Genomic DNA, 20,972 nt, shown 5'->3' on the forward strand with positions numbered 1-20,972 from the left:
AAAATCACAACGGGATAGGGCTGTACCCACCGGAACAGCTAAACCTAAAAAGACTGACCATACTCAATGTTGTGGAGAACGTGGAGAGACCAGCGCTTTCCTAAACTGCAGGTGGGAATTTAAATTGGTGTAACAACTTTGGAAAACTCTTTGGCACTATCCACTGAAGGTGAACATATGCATACGGTGTGAGAAGCAATTCTACTCTTAAGTCTGGCAGAAATTTATTCACATGTATAGTAAGAAACATGTATGAGAATGTCCTCAGTAACATTATTTGTAATTGCTGTAAACTAAAAATAATCCAAATGTCCATCAACTAGAAAAGAGATATATAAATTTATGCAGTTAGTGCTACACAGCGATGGAATTGAACAAGCTACACACTAAACCGTGAATTTTACAAACTTAATGTTGAGCTAAAGAAGCCAGACACGAAAGAGTATGTATGGTATTCTTCTATTTATATAAAATTCAAAACCAGGCAGAACCAAACTATGGTGCTAAAAATTAGGATGGTGGAGAGAGGGAGGAGGGAAAGGTGTTGACTGAGAGGGGCACCAAGGGTTCCTCTGAGGCACTTAATGTTCTAGATCCCTGGTCTTAGTGGTAGTTAAATGGGCATTCGCTTTGTGACTACTAAGTTGTACATTTATGTGTTGAGCACTTTTCTGTCTATGTACACTTCAAAGTGAGGTGTTGAAAAATAGTATTGGAGGCCACTGGGATAAATATATTTCCAGGTCTCAGTTGGAAGAAATCCACAGTGACCAAACTCATGGACTTTAAAATCAGACCTGGATTTGCTACTCGTTAGTCTCAACAAACAACAACCCATTGCCATCAAGTTGACTCCAACTCATAGCCACCCCAAAGGACAGAGTAGAACTGCCCCATAGGGTTTCCAAGGAGCACCTGGTGGATTTGAGCTGTTGGGCTTTTGCTTAGCAGCCGTAGCTCTTAACCATTATACCACCAGGGTTTCCTTGTTAGTCTCAGTTTCCTCATATATAAAAATGGGCTAACAATTCTTACCTCAGAGAATTTCCTCTGGGACTTCAAGGGTACCATTCTCTCTGTGTGGGATCTTCTTTTCCTGCTCCGTTCATCCAATATTTTTAGCCTGGATAAAAAATAAATAAATAAATAATTTTTTTTTTTATCCTGGATAATCCCTACTTACCTTTAAGATCTACATGTTATTGTCACTTGCTCTAAGAGAGTACACCTGAGTGCTGCTCGCTGATGACCCCTAACCCCTGTCCTTTTTATATCACAGTATGTATCAACAGGGTACTTAGTTTTACACAAGAGAGTGACTCAGATCGATCAAAAGAAAAGGAGTTATTAAAAGAAATACAATAGAAACCCAGCATCACTGGAAAGCCTGGAGAATCAGGCTTAAAGCAAGCAGCCAGAAGAAAATCAAAACCCATGCCTCTGAGAGGTTTTAGTGCAGAAACTGCTACCTGATATCACAGCCACCATCGGAGAAACAGAGTGCTTTGTCTCCTCCTTGAGACACCAGAACCCTACTCAAAGTCTGGCAAGGTGTTATCTGATTGGCAGAAACTCTGTCACATGTCTGTGGCCTAGCTGCAAGGGATGCTAGGAAAAAATACCCAGTGTTTCTAGCTTTTACATTTAGAGGAGGTCTTTGCCCCGTCTCAGACTGATATGGAAAGCAATTTCTCGTTATATAAAGTGAACCAAATACTGAGTAGCCAAAATGAATTGTGAAAGTTAATCACAACATGTTGTGATGGCTTGTTTACTTGTCTGCCTTCCCCGATAGATGGCAGTATCTGTGAGGCCAAGAGTCATGTCTAGCTTGTTTACTATTTCATCTTTGCAGTCAGAGCAATGTCTGGTACAGAGAAGGCTCTTAAAAAATATTGTTGAACAAGTGAGTAACTAACAATTATAAAATATTTAGCATAGTACCTGGCACACAGTAATGACTTTTTAAAAAATACGGTATATATAAGATGAAGCAATGAGTCCTTTGAAGTCAGAGGCCATTTCTCATTCTACTTTGTGTCCCTCAAAATATTTCAGGTATGTTCCAGTGCCTCCTGTTACCACCAGGTTGATTCTGACTCATGGTGACCCCGTATGTGTCGGAGTAGAACTGTGTTCCATAGGGTTTTCAATGGTAATTTTTCAGAAGCAGATCACCGGGGCTTTCTTCCAAGACACCTCTGGGTGGGCTCCAACTGTCAGCCTTTCAGTTAGCAGCCAAGCACGTTAACCATTTGTACCACCCAGGGACTCTCAGATCTGTTTGTGTTTCTAATATTTGTCAAAGGAGTGATTAAATGAGAGGAAGAATGAATGAATCTGTATCAATACCATTTATCTCTAGTAGGGTAAATCCAAGAAGCTGCTCAGAGCAAAGACTGATTGAGTACTTGAAGACTGAGCAAGGTCACGGTGAGGTGGCTGAATGGCTAGTGGAGCACCTGAAAAGGATGGTTTGATGATGGGCTTCCTACCAACTGGAACTAAAAGTCCACTGAAGCTCACAACTATATATGCAACCTGTCTATGAGGGATCACAGACAGTAGAAATGCTTCTTTTCCCTCCTTAATGTACTTCTCAAGGCTGATACTGTTTCTTTTACCCCCAACTGCCTAAGCCTGTAGGGACAGAGGGATACACAGTGTGATTTGCTCTTTCCATTCCCCAGATACAGTCTCGACCCCTCTGCTGAGAGCCCAACTGATAGAATAGGAAAACACTGTGTCCCATGTTGCCTTTTCAGCGCTATGGCTCATCAAGACACAACATGGGTTCCCATGTCTGTTGATTAATCTAACCCAGTCGGTTGTAACCAGAGCTTCCCTTAAGATTTCTTTAGGTGGTGAGTATCTGAACTGGCACTGTCACAAAACCCAAAGTTTGACCCAACCACATCCTTTCCAGGTACAGCCAGAAACACTGACCTAGACACAGTTTTGATCCAGAAAGGAAGAAAACTGGACAGTATTTGATCAGGATCCATGATTACATTTAGTCCCATCAGAATACAGCCTAATGGAATCATTTATCAGGAGATAGAATGTGAATCAGAGAAAGGCCATCCAAAAATCTTATCAGATTATTTCACCAGGCAATCCAGCTTAATGAGGAGGAATGGGAGGAGGAGAAAGAGAAAGAGGAGTTGAAAAGCTCCAGATGGTTATATCTGCTTGCAAAGAGGAATGTTTTGAAGCACTTTATGGTTTGTTTTAAAATTTTGCCTAATTGTGGAACTACTTTTAGCATGTAAGGCTAAGTAATGATTACCAAATAAAAGGGTCTGAAATTGTTATTACCCCGGAGCCTGGAACGTTTTTATTTCGCTAACTTCATGAAAAACTGTTTAACTGTGAATGGTCACCAGTAGGTGGCAGCATTACCTCCACCATTTTGATCCTTCATCTGCCAAAGGCTGAGGCTATCAACATTTCAAAGTTAACAATCGCAAATTGCATACCAGCTGCCAGTTCGTTGGCTGATAGAACCTTTCTTTTATGATACACTCCTTCTCTTTTAAAAGAGATCCATTTAGCCAATACCTCTTTTAAATATGTGCACGGAGAGATACATAAGCAACGTGCCAACTTTCCTTTTGTTTCCTTTTATTTGCTTTTATACGAGCAAGTCTCTGCATGTCTGATTGTATAGAGACAACTGGCTGTTCTATAAAATGTTGCCTCCTCCTATCTTTCGTGTGCAACCACTTTCATACAAATTCACTTACAGGTACCAAAACACAGCCCATGGAAACAGAGGGGATGGAAGGTTTATTTTAAACAGGTTGAGATTTACGTCCTGGTTCCGTCAGTTAATTTCTCTGAATCTCATTGTTGTTGCTGCTGCTGTTGTTTTGTTTTTTTGTACATAAAGAAAAAATTACCGGACTTAGTAATATCTGCCTGGCAGGATTATTATGTATATAAATAGGTGAACTCAGCAAATGTTTACTGAGCTCCTGCTGTGTGACAGGCATGGTGCTAAGCATTAGGAATATAAGTAATATGTGGCCATTTGTGCTCAGGAAGGTTGCAGTCTAGAGCTGTGCTGTCCAGAATGGTATCTATTAGCCACTTGCAGCTATTTAAATTTAAATGAATTAAATAAAATAAAAAATTCAGTTCCTCAGGCATACCAGTCACATGTCAAGTGCTCAGTAGGCACATGTAACTAATGGCTACCATATTGGACAACACAGGTATAAAATGTTTCCAGAAAGTTCTATCGGACAGCACTGATGTAGAAGGCTAAACAGACTTATAAAGGCTTAGAATCATGTGAAAAGTGCAACCACAAAACCATATATAAAGCAGGGAGAAGAAACAAAGAGGGGAGTGATTCAACTCTTTCCAGTGGTGTCAAAGAAGATTTATCACAATAGCTAGATAGAGATAATATAAATATAGATATGAAAAAAAAAATTAAATAAATAAATTTAAAAATATATATTTTTTATTTTTTTATGAATGATAGAGATATAACCAAAACCAAACTCACTGCTGTCAAGTGGATTCCAACTCACAGCAACCCTACAGGACGGAGTAGAACTGCCCCATTGGGTTTCCAAGGAGTGGCTGGTGGATTCGAACTGCCGACCTTTTGGGTAGCAGCCGTAGCACTTAGCCACTGCACCACCAGGGCTCCGATATAGGTATACTTTTAATGGAGGCCTTTACACAAAAGATGATACTGAAGAAAAAGCTTAAGGAGCACCAAAGCATTTTCCAGGAGGATTTGTGGGGAGGAGGAGAAGGTATCCCATGAAGAGTCATATCACGCACAAAGGCGTTGAGGAAGACATAAGACCACAGGTGTGTTCAGGGAACTCAAGCTGTCCTCGATTGTGAAGGATAAAGATCAAGGGATAAGGAAAGTTATAGGGAAGATGAAAGAGAGAATCACAAACAAGATTTTGAGTGTTTATGGGAAACACTAAATATGGGTTAGCTTTCCTTTTCCCTGTGTAAGAGAACCAGCGGTGACCCTTCTTCTTATGTCTGAGCACAGGGAGACGAAAAAGAAAGGGCGAGAGATTCCTGACCAGTTCTTTCCACAACTGCTTCTGAGTGGAAAATGAAACCAACTCCTCTTTCCAGCCCTGTACCGTACTTCCCAGATGAGGCTACTTTCCTCACGCTTATCTCAGACTGTGAGAACAACCCACCAGCCATGTCACCAATAACACAGCTGCTCCCATCAGCCCCCGTGGATGCACAGCTCTCCTCTCCCCTTCACCGCCCCCCCAATGAGTGAGGAACGCCTTCTGCCAAGGTTAAATAAAACATATTCAAGCCTCATGAGTCCTGAGCTTTGAACCAAACTCCAACTTTTTGCGGTTACAATGCATAGTCGGCTGGCAAAATGTGACTTCCTGGTTCGAAGATAAAAGACTTGCTGGGGGTGGGAGGGGGTAAAAAGTCTTGCTTGACATCAAATGGCTCTGGCAAAAGAGAACTTTGACAACCAAAGCACAAACGAATCCTAATCATGCCGATTACATTTCTGAAAATGTACACACTTTCGAAACTTCTGAAGGAGGCTTGGCGGAAATGTGTTTGGAGTTTCTCTGGCCTCAAGACGTTTGGGGAAGGGTTGGAAGCATATGCTGACTAGCAGCACACAGCTGGGAGTACCAGGGCCTCCTTTCAGGGAAGGGAGGATAGAGGGGGGGAAGAAAAAAGCTCTGCTCTAATTAAAAAAAAAAAAATTTTAGATGTTCCAAAACTCACCGGTCTGTCACAAAAGGTGAGGTGGGGATGGGGGCGGGGAGGGAGTGACGCCGAGCTCTTCATACAGTTTTACTTAAGCCTAGAGAGAGAGAATCAGCTTTCTTGTTTATTTCTATACCAAATGCTCACAGTCCAGAGTCCTGTCACATTCCTAATGGATAATTTTAGCAGCAATCTTTCTGGAACAGAAAATATACCAAAGACACTTCCTAGTCAAGAGTCCGCCAAATGACCCAGAGGAGCCTGTCCTGGACTCTGACAAGCAAAAAAGGTCTTCTCCCGGGTGGCCAGTTATTTGGGTGACAACACCTCATACTTTCCATGTGATGCCATTTGACAAAGGGCAGCCAGGCAAAATGCTCACCAGCCTGAGACTCAGTCACTATCTCTTTATCATCCCAATTAGAAAGGTGGGGGAGGGGAGCTGGCACTAAGTGTCCACTCAAATTCTTGTTTTAGCAGAGATGCTACAATAGGGCATGGTTTTCAAAAGTGGGCCTTTGGCATTAGATAATGTGTATTAGAGCCCTAACTCGGCAGCTTGGGCACCTTGCTTAGCCTCAGTTTCCTCATCTGTAAAATGGGAACTCTTACAAGGTTTTTTTGAAATGGTGTGAGATCCATAAGCAGGCTGCCTAGTTAAGTTAGTTATGGCTTTTGTCCGTATGGTGTTACATAAACCGATTAGGGTATTGCAGAGCCAGAGGGATGGCCACCATCCTCTCACCAAGGAATTTATTTTCAGCTCCCTTAATAACAAATTGGGAGTCCCTGGATGATGCAAATGGTTAATATCTTCAGCTGATACCAAAAAGGTCTGAAGTTGGAGTCCGCCCACAAGAGCCTAGGAAGAAAGACGGTTAATCTAGTTTCAAAAAATCAGACATTGAAAACCCTATGGAGCCCAGTTCTACTTTGACACACATAAGGCCACTATGAGTCAGAATTGACTCGGTGGCTACAGGTTTGTTTTGGGGTTCTTTTTTTTTAGTAATAACAAATGGTGTGTCCACCTTCTAATTTAATCTGTCAGTACTGGAAACTTTTAGGGGAGGCTAAGTCCGTAATCGACTCGACGGCATTGGGTTTCATTGGGTTTAAGTCCGCCCTGGTGGTACAGTGGTAAGCGCTCAGCTGCTAACTGAAAAGTTAGTGGTTTGAACCCACCAGCTGCTCTGTGGGAGAAAGAGGTGATGGTCTGCTTCCATAAAGATTACAGCCTTGGAAACCCTGTGGGGCAGTTTTATTGTGCCCTATAGGGTTGCTCTGAGTCAGGGTCAACTGGACGGCAATGGGTATTGAGCTTTTTAAGTCTGTCCTCATTAATATCAACCTCAGGTCCACAAAATTTGGCCTGTAGTTTTCTCTTATTAACCTAGAATCATTCATCAAAATCTTATTTAAACTTAGTTTCAAACTGTATCACCTCGGAGGATCATTTCATACCCATGTTATCTCTCAGGGGGTTTAGTGCTTTCTTTCATTGGAATCGAAGTGGTTTTCTTAAACTTGGCAGGTGGAAAGGGGGCTCAAGAGAGGATGTAGGGCCTTGGGAAAGAGGAATTCACAAGCCCCCTACAAAAACAGCCTAGCTATGCCAAACCAGGAAAAAGAACAAAATCTGTTAAGCAGTCAAATATGCTTCCCTTTGCATTACCTTTGACAAGGATATTTCACCATTGACTTAGCACTCTCAAAGCCAAATCATGAGCAGTGAGGAAGGGTTATGGAAACTTCCATTCTTAAGATATGGTTGAGTTTTTTTGTTTTTTTGTTTTTTTTGGATACTATATTCAGCCTCTACCCTATGAGGTTGGCAGTTACATGGGGAATCTTTGGGCTCAGAGCAGGGATCTCAAAACCTGATGCTTATAGGGGCCAGCCATGTAATGCCAATGAAGGAAGCAAGGGAGGCATAAGAAACATTTACTTCCTTCTTAATTGCCAACTTCAAGTGCAGTTGTCACTAGGCCTCAGTCTAGGGGTGGTGGGGGACCGTGACAAACTGCAGAAGGCATGCCTTGCTTAAGAGGGCAACCCCTTCTCATCTCTAGGTGATCATTGCCCTGTGAGAAAATGATCCCAATGTTGCCTGATACTTCAATTTCTCAAGAGAAGCCAGGAATCTTGGATTTTTATGTTAAACCTTCCAATTTTTTAATATTGGCAAGTAAACTAATCAATGCAATTAGAAGTACTGGGAGACATTGGAGTGCTGGTCATGTTCCATTTCTTGATCTTGGTGCTGATTACACAGTTGTATTCTCTTTGTGAAAATTCATTGACCTGGGCACATATGTATGTGGGCTTTTCTGTATGTGTGCTATACTTTAATGAAAAGTTTAAAAAAATGTTGGCAAGTAATTTAAATCTTAGGAGTAATTCAAAACATTATCTGGGCCAACATTGTGTTGGCCAAATAAAGCTGTCTGTGTGCTGAATTGGGCTCTCAAGTTCTCTTGTCCATAAGCTTTAATTTGGAAGATTTAGAAGGGAAAGAAAATGCTGATTTTTGTACCACTTCAGTCAAAGACAGGAGAGAAAGGCCAGGTTTATTTCCAGGGCATACAGTCATGGCCAGACGTACTTCCAGGGCATATGACTATGGCCAAGTCAGACGGGCCCTTCTCACTCCCACCTATAAGACCCTGCCTTCTTTGAGTTGCCAGATGCTTCCCTTGGTTGGCCATTATTGGGCCCTCCAATTCTTGCTTTACCGAGTCTCCCTCATTGGGCTTAAAGTAGCTCAGCTTTAGGGAAAAAAAGAAGGCAGAGCTAGAGAGAAAAACAGACAAACCTTGAAGCCAGATGGAACAGGATTTAAATACCACACTGAAACTAACTAGCTGAGAACTTGGCCAAGTTATTTAACTAGGCCGAGCCTTTGCTTTCTCATTTAAGCAACAGTGATGTGAATTACTGTCCCCTAAGGAAACCCTGGTGGTGTAGTGGTTAAGTGCTACGGCAGCTACCCAAGAGGTCAGTAGTTCAAACCCACCAGGTGCTCCTTGGAAACTCTCTGGGGCAGTTCCATTCTGTGTATAAGGTCGCTATGAGTCAGAATTGACTCGACAGCAGTGGGTTTGGTTTTGGTTTTTTACGAGTATTTATGGAAACTCTGGTTGCATAGTGGCTAGAGCTTCAGCTGCTAACCAAAAAAAGACCAGCAGTTCAAATCCACCAGCCACTCCTTGGAAACCCTATGGGGCAGTTCTACTCTGTCCTATGGGGTTACTATGAGTCGGAATTGACTCAACAGCAATGGGTTTGGTTGTTTCGGTTTTAAGGGTATTTATGGGGCCCTGGCAACAGAGTGGCAACACAGTGGTTAAATGTTGAGGCTGTTAACCCAAAGGTCAGCAGTTTGAATCCACCAGTTGCTCCTTGGAAACCCTATGGGGCAGTTCTACTGTTCTGTAGGGTCACTATGCTTCAGAGTCAACTTGACGGCAATGGGCTTATGGAAGGGTTATTTACTGGTCAGAGGTGGTTCAGTGATAGAATTCTTATCTTCCATGAGGGAGATGTGGGTTTACCTCACAAGCAGCCACCACCTATTTGTCATGTTTTTGTTGAACAGGTTTCAGTATGATGCTGAACAGGTTTCAACGGAGCTTTCAGACTAAGACAGATTAGAAATAAAGGCCTGGCAGACCACTTCCAAAAATCAGCCCATGAAAACCCAAAGGATCACAATAGTCTGAACTGCAGTTAGTTATGGGGATTGTGTAGGGCCAGGCAGCATTTCGTTCTGTTGTGTATGGGGTCGCCATGAGTCAAGGGCCAACTCAACGGCAGCTAACGACAAATACAACAGCAAGGGTATTAAATGCCTAAATAAAATGCCTAGCAGAGCACTGCTGCTTGATCTTTAACGTTCATGAGATTTTCCTGTAAATCTTGTTAAAATGCAGATTCAGGAGGGTTGGAGTGGATTCTAGATTCTGATTTCTAGCAAGCTCCCAAGTGGTAACAATGCTGTTGGGTCCACAGACTGCACTTTGAGTAGCAAGGCTGTTGAGCGCTTGATCACAGTACTTCATAGGTATTAGCACCCCCAGCCCATAAAAGCACACACCACAACAAGGAGTTCGAAATGGAAAGTTGGAGAGGGTTCACTGTAGGCATTGACTTAGTTCACTTTCCACGTGATTCCAGTAAACCCTGGGCAAGTCGTTTCCTCTCTAATGCTAACAACCAACTCCATGATGACTTTCACATGGAGAAGGCTGGGACCCGTTTCCACCCAGATGGTGGTCAACAGGGTTTCTGAATTAGGAAATGAGACAAGAAGGGTTAAATGTGCTTCTTGCTAGGAGACCTCTTTGTTCCTTCAAGACGACTACCAAACTCACTGCTTTTTGTTTTTTCATCTGAATGTTTTATTCCATGAATAGCCTAACAATAGAAATGTGTTTCAAGTACATGAATAAACAACATAATAATAAAAAGCACATGACTTTCCCAAGAATGCATCCCTGCAGCTCTGAGTTAACCAGAAGACAGCAACTTTCACTTTGAGGGGAGGGAATGAGGAAAACGTTTCGAATGTGCTTAAAAGACTGAAAGGGGAGGGAAACAGGAGACGGGGAAAGAATTGGCCTGTGCTACTTGTACGTTTCCCAGAACTGTTTTGGTGAGATTGGGGAGGATGAGGGAAAACTATTATGGAAGAAATTAAAGTGGTAAGAAAAGACGCATCTGGATTTATACTCATTTTGAAGACAGGAAGGATACCTTTCCCCTGGGCAGAGTGGAGTATGGGAAAGAGCCTGGGTTTGGAATCAAGCAGAGCCTGCTGCAAACTGGCCTCAATCTCCTTTACTACTGGGCAAACCTGTGTAGGTCACTCGAGTCTTAGTTTCTTCATCTGTAAGACGTTGTTGTTAGGTGCCTTCAAGTCGATTTCAACTCACAGTTAACCTATGTGACAGAGTAGAACTGCCCCATAGAGTTTCCTAGGCTCTAATTTTTATGGAAAGAGACTTGGTGGCACAGTGGATAAAGTGCTCAGCTGTTTAGAGCCCACCAGCCACTCCTCAGGAGAAGGATGTGGCAGTCTGCTTCCGCAGTCAGCTTCCTTAAAGATGTACAGCCTCAGAAACCCCATGGGGCAGTTCTACTCTGTCCTATAGGTTCTCTATGAGTTGGAATTGGCTTGATGGCAGTGGGTTTGGGTGTTGTGGGAATATTTATGGGAGCAGATCACCAGGTCTTTCTCCAGTGGAGGCACTGGGTGGATTCAAACCACTGACCTTCTCATGGGCAGCCGAGCACTTAACCGTTGCATCATTGGGGCTTCTCATCTGTAACATAAGGATAGCAATAACTACCTGGTTGAATTGTTCTACGAAGCTAATAAAACCACACACAGAGAATTGCCTAGCTCAGTGACCACCGAGCATTAATAGATTTTCAATAAGTGTGTTTTGCGTCTTCTATCTCTAGGGAACTGAGGCTATTAGTCACAGTCCCGGAGGCCAGAAAAAGCACCTTATCAGGACTCACCACCACCACCAGCTGCCATGGAGTCAACTCTGACTCATAGTGAACCCATTTGTGTCAGAAGAGAACTGTGCTCCATAGGATTTTCATTGGCTGACTTTCTGGAAGTAGATTGCCAGGCCTTTCTTCCAAGGCTCTTGTGGGTGGGCTCAAACCACCTATCTTTTGGTCAGCAGCCAAGCACATTAACCATTTGTGCCACGCCGAGACCCCCCAGCCTCATCTAAATCATCAGGACATCTCTTCTGCTAGGCAGGTGTTCTGCTCCAAGGTGGTAGACCATAGTACAGGTTCATGGACTGTGTTTCAGATCACCACTGCCATCACTTTTGCTCAACACCTACTATGGCCCCCATGGCCAAGCAGCCTCTCATTCAAACACATAATCATCTGGCCCCACTTCAGCCAGCACTAACTGACCCTCCCTGACCCCTCTTCTCCATGCCTCTGAGACTGTCAGGATGAAGTCACAAAGGTCTAGATTTGAATGGAAGCTTCCCTACTCACTGGCTAGGAGAACATAGACACATCACGTAATTCCTCAAAGTCTCAATTCCTCCATCTGTAAAATGGGGATATAATGACCCCTCTTTGTAAGTTATTGCGAGATCGAATTAAGGCATTAGCCAAGTGCCTGGCATGTGGAAAGCACTCTGACATGTTAGCTATTATTATTATAATATTGTTGTTGTTGTTATTTACAGTGTGCTTTCCCCTTGTTTATGGTTGAGACAATTGGTATTCTAGGGCAACAAGTTTTAAAATCTGTTGGCTGCAAAGCCCATGCTCTTTTCACAGCAGCCATTGCTGCACCCTGAAGAAGGTGCAAGGAAGGTTAAGACACAGTTGCTGCCCTATAGGTGCTTTCCAGGACTCCGGTATTAATCCTGTACATAGAAGGCTGTGAACTACAACAGAAGTGTTTTGCCTCTCTTAACAGATGTTATTATCAATGGATGCCAGAAGAATGAACTAACCTGTCTTGGAAGAAATATAGCCAGAGTGATCCTTGGAAGTGAGGATGGAAGAACTTGGTCTCATGTACTTTGGACATGTTATCAGGAGGGACCCAACCCTGGAGGAAGGACATCCTGCTTGGTAAGGCTCAGCAAAAAAGAGGAAGACCCTCGATGAAATGGACTGACACAGTGGCTGCAACAGTGGTCTCAAACATAGCAAAGATTGTGAGGATGACACAGGACCAGGCAGTGCTTCAGTCTGTTACACATAGGGTTGCTATGAGTCAGAACTGACTTGATGGCACCAACTAACAACAGCAACAGCGTCAGTGGATACTTTTCTCTCTGCTCTGTCACCCTTCCCTCTAGCCAAGTACTTCCATGTACCTCCACCTAAAATCTCCAGACCGTTTCTGCTTTAGTAATTGGTCACTTTCTCCAAAAGAAAGCTACAAAAGTTCCCTGGCTAAGGCAAGATGAAGCCTCATTATATCAAAAGTGATTTAACAGTTTTTGTTTTGGGTCATCAAGTCTGTTCTAATGATTCTCCTTCTCATGTTCTGGGTATTTATTGGGTACCTGGCTTCAGACCTCACATTTTCTTACACTCGTGTTTGCCTAATTTGCTTCTTGCCTGTTAAGGATTGAACTGTGTTCTCAAAAAAATATGTTGAAGTCCTAACTCCTGTACCTGTGAATGTGACCTGGTTTGAAACAGAATCTTTGAAAATGTTATTGAAGTTAACACGAGGTAGTACTGCAAAAGCGTGGGCTCTAATCCTGCTGGGGTCAATGTTGGTTCAGTGGCAGAATTCTCACTTTCCATGTGGGAGATCTGGGTTTGACTCCTGACCAATGCACCTCATGTGATGCCACTACCCACAGTAACACAGGTTTGAGTGTTACTGTGATGCTGAAGAGGTTTCAGCAGCGCTTCCAGGCTAAGACAGGCTAGGAAGAAAGGTTTAGCAATCTGTTTCCAAAAATCAGCCAATGAAAACCCTATGGATCACAGCTTTGTGTTGTACATGGGGTTGCCACGAATTGGTGGCCAGCTCAATGGCAGTTAAAAACAACAACAATCCTATATGATTGGTGTCCTTGAAGGAGAGAAGATACACAGAGACAGAGGAAGGACACAACGTGACACTGCAGCTGCAAGCCAGGGAACTCCTGGAGCTACCAGAGGCTGGGGGAGAGGCATGGAACAGTTTCTGTCTCAGAACTCTCAGTAGGAAGCCACACGGTCAACACTCTGATCTCAGACTCCCAGCATCCAGATCTGTGAGACAATAAATTTCTGTTCTTATCAAGGCTTTCAAACCAGTTCTTCCCAGTTCATTTATGACAGAGGAAGCAACACTGGAACAGACCCTCATTTTTAAAATTTGAGTAAACCAGAGCTGGAAAATTGTAGGTCGAAGCCCTGCTAGAGACTCAACCTCCCTCTTAGAAAACAAGGGCAGCATATGTGTTGCATAGCAACCAGATCTCTTGCCTGTTGGATTTAGCACAGAGTCAGAAACAGCTGTGCCCCACTCAGAGATGGCAGCCAACCATACCATTTTAAATGTGTGTTGCTCTCCTCAGTCTTGGCAGTAATCGAATCTCGGGTATCAGTCTCCTGAAGGGACTCATTACACCTCTTCCGAGTCTCCCATTCCAGGACTTTAGCTCGTAATTTTTCCCATTCTGGTTATGGCTCCAGGTCACCCAGATTTTAAAAATTTGGGTTGTTCTGGTTTCGATTTTTTGCACATTACTCAACTGGTTCAAACCAGTCCAAAGTCCTGGTTCTTATAAGCCACCCAGTTTGTGCTGTTTCGTCACAGCAGCTATAGGAAACCAGTACATTGCCCATTGCTTCCCCTGACCCAGGAACTCAGTGCTTGCCCATTTCAGGTTTGCTTTCTTCATGCTTTCGACTCCTCATCAGGCTCTTACCCTGAATACCCACTTGATTCCTCGAAACTTGCCTCAGGTTTTGTGGAGCCTGACCTTCAAATTGTTATAGCAGTTCTGTGTGCCTAGAGTCTGACTTCTCCATCAACTAATGAAAAAATACTGTAGTAAGTAAAATGAAAGTGGCATTAGGTAAAATAGAGAAAAATGGACCATAAAGATTGGCACTTTTGGTTGTGTTTCTGAACTTCTGGTTACAAAGTACCCATGGCTCCAGCTTTCTGTTTCTCTTTTAGCAATTTCCTCTTCTTCTGGGCCGAGGACTCCATTGAACCTCTTCTCTCCTCTGTCACTTTCTAGGTGACCTCATTGAGTCTCAGCTTTAAGTGCCATCTGTCTGCTGATGTCTCCCAAATGAATATCTCCAGCACAGGTTCTATGTTGAGCTCTGCATTTGTATGTCCAACCACCCACCTGATACATCCACTTGAGTAGATACCAACATGGTACACTTAGCATGTCCAAGCCTTACTCTTCTTCCCCAGTTTTTCCTGTCTTGGTTAACAGTAGCTCCACCTTCCATTTGCTCCTCCTTGAAACCAATGTTTCTCCCTTGTGCTACATACAATGTGTCAGTAAGTTCTATGGGTTCTACCTTCAAAGTATATCCAGAATCTAACCCCCTAAAGCCACCCTGACTATTATCACCATTAGTTCTTGCCAGGACAGTTGTAATAGCCTCTTAATCAGTTTCTGTTTCCATCATGACCTCCTACAGTCTATTCTCAAAGCAGCAGCCAAAGTGATGCTAACAAGTCAGACCATGTACCTCGTCCAGCTGTACATTTTGCTCAGAGTAAATGTTAAAGTCCTTAAGGTGGTCTACAAGGCCCTACATGATTTGACCTCTCCCCGAGTTCATCTCTGGCCACTGTAAATACCTTTTTTCAGCAACACAAACAGCGACTATACACATGGACCTCGCCACATGGAATACACAGGAATCAAATGACTACGTTTGTGGAAAGAGACAACGGAAAACCTCAATATCATCAGTCAGAACAATGTCAGGGGCCATCTGTGAAACAGACAATCAGTTTCTCATATGCAAGTTCAAGTTCAAGTTGAAGAAAATTAGAACAAGTCCATGAGAGCCAAAGTATAACCTTGAGTATATCCCACCTGAATTTAGAAGCCATCTTAAGAATAGATTTGATGCATTGAACACTAATGACAAAAGACCAGACGAGTTGTGGAAGGACACCAAGGACATCATACATGAAGAAAGCAAGAGATCATTAAAAAGACAGGAAAGAAAGAAAAGACCAAAATGGGTGTCAGAAGAGACTCTGAAACTTGCTTTTAAATGCAGAGTAGCAAAAGCAAAAGGAAGAAATGGTGAAGTAAAAGGGCTGAAGAGAAGATTTCAAAGGGCGGCTCAAGAAGACAAAGTAAAGTATTATAATGAAATGTGCAAATACCAGGAGATATAAAGCCAAAATGGAAGAACACACTTGGCATTTCTCAAACTGAAATAACTGAAGAAAAAAAATTCAAACCTTGAATTGAAATGTTGAAGGATTCTACAGGAAAAATATTAAATAATGCAGGAAACGTCAAAAGAAGATGGAAGGAATACATAGAATCACTGTACCCAAAATAATTGGTCAACATTCAGCCATTTCAGGAGGTAGCATATGATCAATACCTGATGGTACTGGAGGAAGAAGTCCAAGCTACACTGAAGGGAATGGTGAAAAACAAGGCTCCAGGAATTGATGGAATACGAATTGAGACGTTTCAACAAATAGATGCGGCCCTCAAAGTGTTTACTCATCTATCCCAAGAAATTTGGAGGACAGTTACCTGGCCACTGACTGGAAGAGATCCATATTTGTACTTATTCCAAAGAAAGGTGATCCAACAGAATGCAGAAATTATCAAACAATATCATTAGTATCAGGCACCAGTAAAATTCTGCAGAGGTCATTCAAAATCGGTTTCAGTAGTTTGTCGATAGGAAACGGCCAGAAATTCAAGGCAGATTCAGAAGAGGATATGGAACAAGGGATATCATTGCTGATATCAAAGGGATTATGGCCAAAAGCAGAGAATTCCACAAAGATGATTATGTGTGTTTTATTGACTACGCAAAGGCATTTGACTATAAGGATCATAAGAAATTATAGATAACATTGTGAAGAATGGGAATTCCAGAACACTTAATTTTGCTCATGAGGAACCCGTACTGAGACAAAGGGGCAGTTGTTCAAACAGAAGGGGATATGGTGTGGTTTAAAGTCAAGAAAGGTGTACATCAGGGTTGTATCTTTTTACCATACTTATTCAATTTGTATGCTGAGCAAATGATCCAAGAAGCTGGACTATATGAAGAAGAACATGGCATCAGGATTGGAGGAAGACTCATTAACAACCTGCTATATGCAGATGACAACCTTGCTTGCTGAAAGCGAAGAAGACTTGAAGCACTTACTGAAGAAGATCAAAGACTACAGCCTTCAGTATGGATTGCACCTTAACATAAAAAAAACACAAATCCTCACAACTGGACCAATGAGCAACATCGTGATAAACGGAGAAAAGATTGAAGTTGGCAAGGATTTCATTTTACTTGGATCCGCAATCAACAGCCATGGAAGCAGCAGTCAAGAAATCGAGGGACACATTGCATTTGGCAAGGACTGCCAGGTCCTTCTTCCTAGCCTGTCTTAGTCCAGAAGCTCTTTAAAGTGTTCAAAAGCAAAGATGTCCCTTAAGGACTAAGGTGCTCCTGACTCAAGCCATAGTGTTTTCAATTGCCTCTTATGCATGTGAAAGCTGGACAACGAATAAGGAAGACCAAAGAAGAATTTATGCCTTTGAATTGTGATGTTGGTGAAGAATATTGAATAATATACCATGGACTGTCAGAAGAACTAACAAATCTGTTTTGGAGGAAGTACAACCAGAATGCTCCTTAGAAGCAAGGATGGCATGTTTGTCTCATATACTTAGGACATATCCGGAGGAACCAGTTCCCGAGGAAGGATATCATTCTTGGTAAAGCAGATAATCAGTGAAAAAGAGGAAGACCCTCTTTCCTTTGTTCATACCCTTTGCCTATCTTTTAATTGGATTATATGTCTTTTTGTTGTTGAGATGTTGAAGTATTCTGTAGATTTTAGGGATTAGACCCTTGTGGAATATGTCATAGCCAAAAAATTTTCCCAGTCTCTAGATTTTCTTTTTACTCTTTTGGCAAAGTCTTCCAATGAGCATAAATGTTTAATTTTAGGAGCTCCCTGTTATTTAGTTTGTCTTCTGGTGATTGTGCATTGTTACTTACAGTTCGTGTTCTATTTATGCCTTGTATTAGCACCCCTAGCATTGTCCCTATGAGTTGGAACCAACTCGATGGCACCCAACAACAACAACAGCATTGGTCCCTATTTTTTCTTCCATGACCTTTATAGTTTTATCTATTTTGATCTATTTTTGAGTTAGCTTTTGTGTATGTTGTGAGGTATGGGTCTTGTTTCATTTTTTTTTACAAGTGGACATGCAGTTTTGTCAACACCGTTTGTTAAAAAAGACTGTTTTCTCCCCCATTTAATGGACTCTGATACTTTGTCAAGGATCAGCTGGCCATAGGTAGATGCATTTACATCTGGATTCTTGATGCTCTTCCATTGGTCTATGTGTCTGTCATTGTACCAGTACCAGGTTGGTTTGATTACTGTGGCTGCATAGTAGGCTCTGATATTAGGTAGCATGAGGCCTCCTACTTTGTTCTTTTTCTTCAGTAATGCTTTGCTAATCAGGAGCGTCTTTCCGTATAAAGTCGGCTTGGCGATTGGCTTTTCCACCTCACTAAAGAATGCTGTTGGTATTTGATCAGGATTGCATTATATCTGTAGATCGCTTTGGGTAGGATAGACATTTTTACAATGTTGTGTCTTCCTATCCATGAGCATTGTATGTTTTTCCATTTATGCAGGTCTCTTTTGATTTCTTGCAATACTGTTTTGTAGTTTTCTTTGCATAGGTCTTTTAAGTACCTGGTTAGATTTATTCGTAAGTATTTTATCTTTTCTGGGGCTATTATGGATGGTATTGTTTTCCTGATTTTCTTTTCTAAGTTCTCTTTGTTGGTGTAGAGGAATTCAATTATTTTTGCATGTTGATCTTGTAGACTGCTACTCTGCTGAATATTTCTATTAGTTCCAGTAGTTTTCTTGCAGAATCTTTTGGGTTCTCTATATATACAATCATGTCATCTGCAAATAGGAATAGTTTTACATCTTCCTTTCTAGTCTGGATGCCTGTCTTAGGCTGGGTTCTCTAGAGAAACAAAACCAGTAAAGCGTATAAACATATATATAGAGATTTGTATCAAGGAAATGGCTCATGTGGTTGTAGAGGCTAGAACATCCCAAGTCCATGGGTCAGGTTTCTCCTCATGCAAGTAGGCACAGGGGCTGGCAAACCCAAGATCAGCAGGTTGGATAGCAAGGCTCTTGTTCACAGTCTGTGAAGATCGTTGAATCCCAAAGATCAGCAGGCAAGACCACAGGTAAGCTGCTAGCTCAAATCCCAAGAACTGGAGATCAAATGAACAGAAGCCAGCTGCCAGATCCAGAAGAAGCAAAATCCCACAAGCCTTGCGAGAATATCCACTTATATTCAGTGCAGGCCACACACCCAAGGAAACTGCCTTTCAATTGGTTGGCTGCTCACAGGAGATCCCATTATGGAGGTGATCACATGATATCAAATCTCATCATGGAAGTGATCATACCATCACATGACTATCAAGTCACCAGGGATCATGGCCCAGCCAAGCTGACATACAACCTTAACCATTACAATGCCCTTTATTTCTTTTTCTTGCCTTACTGCTATAGCTAAGACTTCCAGCACAATTTTAAACTGAACTCGAGCCTGTTGCTGTTGAGTTGATTCTGACTCATAGCGACCCTACAGGACAGAGTAGAACTTCCCCATAGGGTTTCCAAGGAGTAGCTGCTGGATTCAAACTGCTGACCTTTTGTTTAACAGCCTCTTAACCACTGAGTGGTGATAAAAGGCATTCTTGTCTTGTTCCCATTCTCTTGGGGAATGCTTTCAGCCTCTCTCTGTTCAGAATGATGTTGGCTATTGGTTTCCTATAGTTACCCTTTATTATGCTGAGGAATTTTCTATCAGGAATGAGTGTTGGACTTTTTCAAATGACCTTTCTGCATCAATTGAAATAATGTGATTTCTTTTCTTTTTTTCTATTTATGTGGTGGATTACATTGATTTTCTAATGTTGAGTCATTCTTGCATGCCTGGTATGAATCCCACTTGGTCTTTATTTTTTGATATGATGCCAAATTCTATTGGCTAGAATTTTTGCGTCTATATTCATGAGAGATATTGGCCTGTAATATTCTTTTTTGTGGTGTTTTTGCTTGGCTTGTTATTAGAGTTATACTGACTTCAGAGAATGAACTCAAGAGTATTCCTTTATTTTTTATGCTTCAAAATAGTTTGAGTAGTATTGGTGCGAGCTCTTCTCTGAATATTTGGTAGAATTCTCCAGTGAAGCCGTCTGGGCCAGGGGTATTTTGTTGTTGTTGTTGTTGGGATTTTTTGTTGTTGTTGTTGTTATCTCTTTCATCTCTTCTCTTGTTATTGGTCTGTTCAGATCTTCTATCTCAGTTTGTGTTAATTTATGTAGGTAGTGTCTTTTTATAAATTTGTCCAATTCTTCTACATTCTCAGATTTGTTCGAGTACAATTTTTCATAGTGTTCTGTTATGATCCTTTTTATTTCATTCGAGTCTGTCGTAATGTCCCACATCTCATTTCTTATTTCCTTCTTCATCTGCTTTTGTCACTTTGGCTAATGGTTTGTTATTTTGTTGATCTTTTTCTAGGAACCAACTTTTAATTTTGTTGATTCTTTCTATTGTTTTTCTGTTCTCTTTTATTTCTGCTCTAATCTTTATTATTTCCTTTCTTATGGTGGCTGTGGGCTTCTTTTGCTGTTCTTTTTTGATGTGTGTGTTTATTGCTAAAAATTGACCTCTGAACACTACCTTTGCTGTGTTCCAAAGGTTTTGTTATGATGTGTTTTCATTCTCATTTAATTCCAGGAAACTTTTTGATTCCCCCATTGATTTTTTCTGTTGCCCAGTTGTTTTTAAACAAGGTGTTATTCAGTTTGCATGCATTTGATTTTTTTTTTCCTTGCTCTTCCTGTTATTAATTTCTACTTTTATGGCATTGTGATCACAGAGAATGCCTTGTATTATTTTGATGTTATGAATTTTATTGAGGATTTCTTTGTGGCCAAAAATGTGGTCTATTGTACAGAATGTTCCATGCACATTGGAAAAGAATGTATACTTTGCTGCTACTGGGTGAACTGTTCTGTATGTGTCTCTTAGGTCAAGTTGGTTGATTTTGGCTTTTAGATCTTCTGCATCTTTTGTTGAGTTTCTTTCTAGGTGTTCTGTTCTTTACTGAGAGTGGTGCATTAAAGTCTCCTACTATTATCCTAAAAAAAAACAACTGTCTATTTCTCTTTTCAGCGCTAGTTAGACTTTGTTGTATTTATTTTGTATCCCTGTCATTGGGTGTGTAGATGTTTATTAAGGTTATGTCTTCTTGGTAGATTGTCCCTTTAATCACTATATAATGTTCTTCCTTTTATGGTTGATTTTGCATTAAGGTCTGTTTTATCAGAGATTAGTATTGCAACTCCTGCCCTTTTTTAATTAGTTTTCTTGATATACTTTTTTCTATCCTTTGATTTTTAATACATTTATGTCTTTGTGTCTAAAATGTGTCTCTTGTAAACAGCGTATTGAC

The sequence above is a fragment of the Loxodonta africana genome, chromosome 22 (genome assembly GCF_030014295.1).
Source record: "Loxodonta africana isolate mLoxAfr1 chromosome 22, mLoxAfr1.hap2, whole genome shotgun sequence".
In the NCBI taxonomy this organism is placed as follows: Eukaryota; Metazoa; Chordata; class Mammalia; order Proboscidea; family Elephantidae; genus Loxodonta; species Loxodonta africana.